General features: G+C 52.5%; 1 protein-coding gene across 1 annotated transcript in view; it reads left to right on the top strand.

Moving 5' to 3' along the window:
* The first annotated feature begins 1,058 nt into the window (after nt 1-1,058).
* SMAD3 (SMAD family member 3) overlaps nt 1,059-8,402 on the top strand; it is a 76,738-nt gene continuing 69,394 nt past the window's right edge. Inside the window, exon 1 of the mRNA XM_053273225.1 lies at nt 1,059-1,079. The gene's annotated coding sequence lies outside the window, so the exon portion shown is untranslated. The remainder of the gene's footprint in view (nt 1,080-8,402) is intronic.

The following is an 8,402-nucleotide window of genomic DNA, read 5'->3' as shown; positions in this document are numbered from 1 at the left end:
TCTTTTTGCAAACCTTCTGCACGGATCCAGCTGGGCAAGGCAGCCATAGCCAGGGTTCCAGATCGAGAGAACTCACTTCTGTTCTCCAGGAGAGAGACACTTTGGGGCTCTCTCTTCTCCTTGGCTGGCATCGTGAAAGGGCCCGTGACAGGACGGCCAACCACAGGCTCTTCAGGTCTTGCTGAACTCCATCACCTTCACTGCATTTATTGCTGCTGGGGGTTATGGGAGTTGGAGTCCAACCACAGCTGGAAAGCCACCGATTGACCAACCCTGGCCTACAGAATTCCCAGAACATTGTTAAGGGGAGATTTACATTTAGAAAGGGGAGAGCAACTGGCCCTATCCAGCCCCAGCACAACATCCCTCCAGTGGCTGTTGCTGCTGTCTGCCTTACTTTTCTTTTTAGCTTGTGAGCCCTTTTGGGACAGGGAACCATCTTATTTATCTGATTGTTTTTTCCTACGTAAACCATTGAGAACATATTTTTTTTGGAAAGCGGTATATAAATAGTAGTGGAAGAGGAAGAGGCTTTTGATAAGGCTCATTGAAGCTTAGGATTCGGACATTACGGAAATTAATTCCAGCTGTGTTCGTCTGCGGCAGCCAAAACAACCAAAAGTCTTGTGACGCCTTAAAGACTGGCATGTTTATGGCCGCGTAAACTTTGGTGGACTAGTCCAGAGCTAGGCGCCATCTAAGCATTTTATTCATTCCGCCGTTTCCAGTGGTCACGGGAGAGGGCACTGCCGTTCCTCCTGCCTCCTTGACCTGCCCTGTGGCTAGCAGAAGCTCCAGTAATGAATTGTGCTGGACCTTCTTCTAGACAGGCTAGTTAATTGTGTGCAGGGAGGGGCCAGGCGTGTTCTTTTGTTTTCTAAAGATGGGGGTGCATTCAGACTTGCAACGCCCCTGCCCTAGGCAGCCTGGAGACGTGGGGAGGCTGTACTTCTCACTTCTGCAGGACTACATACGGTGGGAACTGGCCCTTGCTCAGCCTGGTGCCTGCAGAGGGAAACGAACCTCCTCCTTCGACTGAGCGAGGAAGCTGCAGGGGGAATACAGTGACCTGATTAGAGGTGATTCATGCGTGTGCTGGTGCAGTAGGTCTTCTAGCGAAGGTGTTTTTCCCTCCGTCTGGTTCTTTCCCGTGTGACTAATGGGAAATCTCTGCTTGCTGTGATGAAGAATGCCACGGGGCCATTTGTGCCGAGGAGGCCCATCCGGCGGCAGGTATTGTTGCAAGAGCCACCTGTGACTCACGCTGGCTTCATCAGGTGGTGAGTAAAAGCTCTCTGCTGATGTGGGCGTTTTGCCGTTGCTTCAGGCTGCTGTAAGTAACCGCTTTCTCACGTCCATTGGACAAATGACCTTCGGATTCATCTGCCGTATCTCAGCATTGCTCACTCCCCTGGCTGTTGGCCTCTGCCAAACAGGAAAGAAGCAGCCAAAGAGGTTATGAGGAGCAGCTGATGAAAATGCACGGACATTTCAACGTCTCCTGTTCCCCGCTTCCCTTATGCAAGTGATTTAACCTCTGGGGATTTGGTCCACGCCAACGGGGGAGTCCAAAAGGAGTCGGCTCAAAGCATCCCCTAGACAAGGGCTGGCTGACCTGAGGTTTTCCAGCAGTTGTTGGACTACAACTCCCATCATCTCCTGCCCAAGACGACCCTTAGGGCTGTTCTCATGTTCTCAGTAGGGTAGGAGGCACATCGGACCCAAGTTTAGGAGCTGGGCATACTCCTGGTTTGTGATGGTTTGTGAGTCAAAAGCAAGGCAGGAGGCCCGTGCGTATGCGCGGTGGCCTCCAAAATGGCTACCGCCGTGCATGCATGCAGAGAGGCCCCAAATGGGCCCAGAATGGGCTGGAACAGCTTGGGGGAGACCGGGGGGGAGGCCAGTGGGGTGGGGAGGAACCACCTAAGACCCACCCCCCCAAAGCTGCGGAAACTCTCAGCGGCAGTAAGTCTGCCTTTCACAGACACACGTCCCTTGCACCTCAAAACAGGCCCAACCAACCAGCCTGGGGGCTTCAGCTCCACCTCGAACCAAACTGAACCAGGCCCGGTGAGTCTCGAGGTCGAGCCCTCGAACTGGGCTAGTTTGGTGTCGAACCAGCTCAAGGTTGAGCCGGTTTGCACATCCCTGTCTGTCCAGAGGGTTCTTCCACCTGCCTCAGGCGCATTCAGAAGCTGGGGGCGGAATCTGAGCAGAGCGTGCTTGTCCTACCCAGCTGGAGCTTCGCACGTGATCAAGCTCCCCGCCTCCGAGCTTGTTTCTGTCTTGCGCACGGTCACAAAACCGGAGCACATCCAGCTCCCGAAACCGGGTAAGAGCCGCCTCCTACCCAGCTGATGGTCACGTGACCTGCCCTGCCGGCTTCCTCCCCCTTCTCCCTTGCGGATTATGAGCACATGATCACCAAACACGAGCGCGCACAGCTCCCAAACTGGGGAAGGACGCGCCTCCCGTCCCACTGAGGACCGTGAGAACAGCCCTCCCGTCCTTCCCCGGCTCCCACGTTATCAGCTGCCTTCCCATCTGGCTGCCAGGTCCTTGTATCCTTCTGGCTGCTGCCACACCCAGAGTGGTCAACAGAGACGTCTGTGCAGGTGGAAGCCAACTGCCCGGAAAGGCTCCCTCGGAATCCGAGCAAACTAGCGGAAGTTCACAACCATGGCTTCTCAATGGGGCCCCTGTGTGCCTCCGACAGCACAAAAATATTTCTTCTGTTTACACTGAACTTCCAGGTAAACAGAGGCCCCCTTGGCGGGGCTTTGCTTTGCTGCGGGCCGTCTGGTGTGTGCTCTGGAGGCTCAGCGGCTGGAAGGGGAAGGGGAAAGGGCCAAGAAAGGCATTTGGGGTGTGCAGAGCTCCTTCCTAGTTCCAGGACACCCAAAGCTGGCTGTGCTGTGTTCAGTTTAGCCAGCAAGGAGGAGCAAAATAGCCAGATGAGCTGTTTTCCCAGATGACCGGTTTTACTGCCGCAGGAAGTGCCTTCCGAACACTGCACCAAAGGGCTGCTTTCTACGGATGCATATCATGAGCCCTTTCTCACGACCAGAGAGAAAAGGCAAGAGGGTTAGCAGGGAGGAAACCTCAAAAAACTTTCCTCTCTGCAGATGAGCTGGTCCTTCCCTCTGGGTGGGTGGATCGCTTGCTCAGATGGTTATCGTCTGCTGCCAGTTGCTCCGAGGGTCAGGGTGCTCTTTAGGAGGGGTGCTTCCCCACTTTTTTCTTTGGGGGGGGTCTTTGAAGTGACCCTGCCTCTGCCCCACCAAGAGCCAAAGCCAGCACTGGTGACTCTGCTCTTTCTATTCATAACTAACGTAAAGTAAAGTTGTGCTCTTGCATCGGTGTCGACTCCTGGCACCCACAGAACCCTGTGGTTGTCTTTGGTAGAATACAGGAGGGGTTTGCCATTGCCACCTCCCATGCAATATGAGACGATGCCTTTCAGCACCTTCCTAGATCGCTGCTGCCCGATATGCCAGCGGGGATTCGAACCAGCAACCTCTTACTCGCTAGGCAAGTCATTTCCCCGCTGCACCATTAGTAAGTGGAGATAGTGAAATGAGTTCACAGTTTGTCACTAAGCTCTCACATTGAATGTGAGCTTTGCCAACCTTGATGGTGCCCTTTGGAAGACTATGGCTGCTTAAAGGGCGGGGCGATAAAAACCCTAACTTGGCAAAGGTGTGGGAGCACACCGGACCACACCCAAGGCCAAGACACTCCTCAGGTTCATCTGGCCTTCAGTCACTCGGGTGGGAGATTACAGAACCAGCTGCAGGTGGGAAACCTGAGATGTCTCCAGAAGGCTAAATGGAAGAGCTTCTTTTCCCATCCCTGGATTAAAACATATTTGCGCATGTGCACACTCACACCCCCACACACAGACACAGACTCAGGTATTCCCAAGCTGAGGTCCCCAGATGTTGTTGGACTACAACTCCCATCATCCTCCCCAGCCACAACAGGGGGATGCTCGTGAACCCAGGGGCGACCCCAGATATTGTGGCACCTGAAGCAAGGTGTAAACAGCTGCCTTGCACCATTTATTATTTATTATTTATTTATTAGATTTTTATACCTCCCTTCCGAGCTGGCTTAGGGCGGTTTACAATTAAAAGCAGAAATCATTAAAAACAATTAAAACAGAAATACAAATATAAACACCAATTTACAAAGATCTTAAAAAACCATTAAACTATCAAAACAATTAAAACCCTGAAAACCAGGTTAACATTAAAACAATTAAAACTGATTAAAAACCCTGAAAGGCCAGGCCAAACAGATGGGTTTTAAGGGCTCTCTTGAAGGACAGTCAAGGATTAAGATTACAAATTTCTGCCCCAGGACTGGCCCCAGGACTCTGCTGGGGCCCAGCCCCCTTTCAAAGCCAACCCTGGCAAGGTGTGAAAGTGGTGGGGGGGGCAGGGAGGGGGGCAGGTTGCCACCTCTTTCCCCCTTGTGCTTCCTGCAGCCTTTGCAAAGAGTGTGAGGAGAGGCTCCTTGCAAAGTCTGCAGGGGACGGGTCAGTCCTGAAGACCTGCTCTGCTGCCAGTGGGAGGGCGTTTTGCCACCCTGCAGGTGCTCCAGTCATCTGCTGCCCAAGGCTATTGCCTCACCTTGCCTCATGAAAGGGTTGCCCCTGAGTGGACCAAGTAATAGCCACTGGCATCGTCGTCCTCCTCCTCTTCCTCCTCCTCCTCCTCCTCCATTAGCCATAATAGCTAAATGTAGAGAGGTACTTTGCCCCTCAATTCCAGGATCTGGGGAGCATCGACAGGCAGAGGGTCGCCGTAGCCTTCATTCTTTGCTTGTGTGCTTCCTGCAAGTAGGACGCTAGACCTGGTGGCACTCCATTCTGATCTGGCAGGGCTAGTCTTATAGAACTTCCATGTACCAAGGAAGTCTATCTCTAAACACCAACTGTTGGGGGCACAAGCAGCGGAGAGAGCCATTTTCATACCCTGCTTGTGGGCTTCCTGGAGACATCTGGCTGGCCCCTGTGGGAAGGAGCCTTCTTGGCTCCTTCGTGGCCAGGTTTCTCTGATCAGAGGCCTATTTGGAGAGCTGAGACTACACGTGTGCACCCTGGAAGATATTCCCTTTAGGGGATGGGGTCATAGCCCAGTGGAAGAGCACCTGCCTGCTTACCTGCAGAAGATCCTAGGTTCAGTCCCTGGCAGCATCTCCAGGCAGGGCTCAGAGAGACTCCTGCCTGCAACCTGGGAGAAGCTGCTGCCAGTCTGGGTAGACAACACTGAGCTAGATGGACCAAGGGTCTGACTCGGAAGAAGGCAGCTGAGTGCCTATGTCCCTGTGCCCTTGAGAGGCTCTGCAGCCGAATTCCCACTCCTGGGTGGATGCAACTGACGTCCTCCCTGCAGCGGGGGTGGAAGTTTGCGTCCCCCGCCCCAGTCAGTTCCGTGGGTCCCTTGGCCCTGCTGAAGGTGCCGCAGGGGCGCGATCTCCACAGGGAGCACAGAGAGCCTTTTGATGCCCTGCAGGCCAGTGGGTGTTCTCGCTCCTTGGCTGCTGGACGCTGCCGGAGCTCCAGGGAGCAGCAGCCTGGAGGACAAAGGTTTCTTGAAGGCAGCCTCCGTGGAGGAAGGCAGCTCAGACAGGGAGACCTGTGTCAAGGCTGGCGGAACGGAGGGTTTGTGTCTGCTGCCAGGGGAGGCCACAAGCCCAGCAGGCAGCTGTCTGTGGGCGAGGAAGAGGTGCTTGACTCACCGCACTGGGGACCTTCCAAGCACAACTCCCACCAGAGCCGGGCCGCAGAGGCCTTCACATCTGGGCCCACTGGAAGAGCCGGGCAGGGGGGATCTCCGCAGTGCAACTCTGACCCCCCCAGGCTTCCATTTGCCCGTCTGGGGCCTGCCAGGCTAGCTGGAGAGCAGAGACAAAAAGGTCGGAGCGGGTGGGGGTTGTTTCTGGGCAGAGAAATATCAGCAAGCAGCTGAAAACCAGACCGGTCTTGGCCCCAAGGAGCTTGCAGTGGGCATGGGGATGGGGAGGGAGGCAACAGGGGAGGGAAGGAGTCTATCACTGCCTTCCATTGGCTTGCTCAAGCTGGCCAGCAAACTCAGCTGTACTCCAGATCAAAGAAGCGCTAGAACAGACCAAAAGCCTCTCTAGTCCAGCACCTTGTTTCTGACAGTGGCCAGTCAGATGCCCACAGGAAACCACAAGCAGGAGACGAAGGCATGCCCTCTCTACTGCCATTGCTTCCCTGCAGCTGGTATTCAGGGGTAGATTGCTTCTGAGCATGGAGGCTCCACATAGCCATCGCGACTGATCGCCATTGGGAGGCCCCCAGGGAATTTGTCTATTCCCTTTTTGAAGCCATCTAAACTCACATCCATCACCATATCTTGTGGCAGAGAATTTCATAAGGGTTTTTTGGTTATTGATACTTACCTGAAAGGATTTTTAAAACCCCCAGACATCTCCAGGTCCCCTTTCCCTCTTATTCCCTTGCCCATTGATCTCTCCCCAAACCTCACTTCTCTGACATAAACTTATAAGCATATATAAAAATAGTTTACACACACACACACACCCCACAAGCAAATATATACAAAAGGGAGACATACGTCTTATAGTACACTCTTGATCCATAGCTCTTTGTTACACAGTTGACTTTCTTCCCTGGCATGATCCAACTGGCATCTAGACTGTATATATTTCCAGGACCCCACAAGTCCTCAGATTTTGCTAGATTCCCTTGCCTCATATATGCTGATTGCTCTAAGGCTGCTTGTGTCAGCATTTCTTCAATCCATTTTTCATAATTTGTGGGGCCTTTTACTCCCAATGTGCATTGTGTGAAGGTCTTTTGTCTGTCCACCCAGTCCATTTTGTTGGATGATTCTGAATTCTATAATTATGTGAGAGGAAGAAAAACTTCTCTCTCTCCACTTTCTCTATACTATTCATAACTTTATAAGCCTCTGCCAGCTCTTCCTTCCCCCTCTGGTCACCCATAAGTTAAGAGTTCCCAACCTTGGTCCCCAGATGTTGTTGGACTACAACTCCCATGATCCCCTCTGGCCATTGTGGGAGGGGTGTGTGATGGGAGTTTTAGTCCAACAACCTCTGGGGACCCAAGATGTTGGGAACTCATGTCATAAGAAGTAGAAACGAAAGACATTTGGCTATTATGATTTTCCACTTTCCACTCAACTCTCACCTTTAAAAGTTCTAGCAAAAAGGTTTACAGTCCCCTTTTCCAAGCTGCTGAATGAATAACATCTTAAAAAATCCATTTAAAGGAGCCACCAAGGGGGGGGGGAGTTTAAAGAATAAAACAGCGCATTAAGTTCTTTAATTGCAGATTTATAAGCTTAAAAATAGGCATGGAGATTTCTGGAGGAATAAAATGTTGTGGTTTTGTTTTGTTTTTGTTTTCTTTTGGGTGCTGTTGAAATTTCTCCAAGGCTTGGGAGTTTAATATTCCAGGTTTTAGATTGGAGCCAAGTTTCACAGCAGAGTGGAGTCTTTGAGCAGGCATGCGTTGAGCACTTTTTGCCGTGAGGGCCAAGTTTTTCTTGCAGCTTCTAGAAACCCCCTCGCTACCTATGGAGAGCAGATTCCCTGATGCATCCCATGTGCGCTGAACCTGCGGTTAGGCAGGCTCATCCCTTTCCTTATCGGTTGACCTGCACAGTGTAATTTCTGCCCATGATTGACAGGCCAGGGGACCAGTCTGCGACAAGCAACCATAAGCAGGAGAAGGAGGAAGGCTGCAGAAGATGTAAGTGCCCTCTGCTGCCTCCCCCAGCTCCAGTACTGCAAGCCTCTTGCAATCTGTGCACTCCTTAAGACGGCTCGCACATTTGGTGATCGCGTGTGAGCGAGAGGAGCTGGGTGGGATGGCGTCGTCCTGCCCATCTCTCATACCCACCATTTGAACAAGCTGGCCTCCCCCAGCTCCTCTCCCACGCTTGATCACTCCCCCCACCTGTTTGCTCGCACATGTGCTTTGGGGGTGCGCACAGCTCACAAAGCACAATCCTCCCAGTTGTGTGAACAGCCTCCTTGCAAACCGTATCCACAGGTATCCTGCTTCCGAACGTCGAAGGTCATGTAGGTATCACGAATAGTAGCCGTGGAGAGACGCCATGCATTTGTCCAATCTCCTGAATATATATGCCATATAATTGCAGAATCTTAGTGCTTTTGTAGGAGTGTGCATTACAGCTTCCACACCATAATCCCTTTTTTGTGCTTTGCTTTTGAGTCTCTGACCTGCGGAAGAACCATCTTGAGCCTTTAATGGCTGCAGAGGAGGGAAGTCTCTTTGTAGGGGCATGTGGCTGCCTCCCCGCCACCCCCCGCCCAATATCCTCCAGAAGAGGGGCCAGACTCTTCCCCCTCCCCCCAGATCA

The sequence above is a fragment of the Hemicordylus capensis genome, chromosome 10 (genome assembly GCF_027244095.1).
Source record: "Hemicordylus capensis ecotype Gifberg chromosome 10, rHemCap1.1.pri, whole genome shotgun sequence".
Classification (NCBI taxonomy): Eukaryota; Metazoa; Chordata; class Lepidosauria; order Squamata; family Cordylidae; genus Hemicordylus; species Hemicordylus capensis.
The sequence above is the reverse complement of the archived record's forward strand: the minus strand, read 5'-3'. Positions and strand labels throughout refer to the sequence as shown.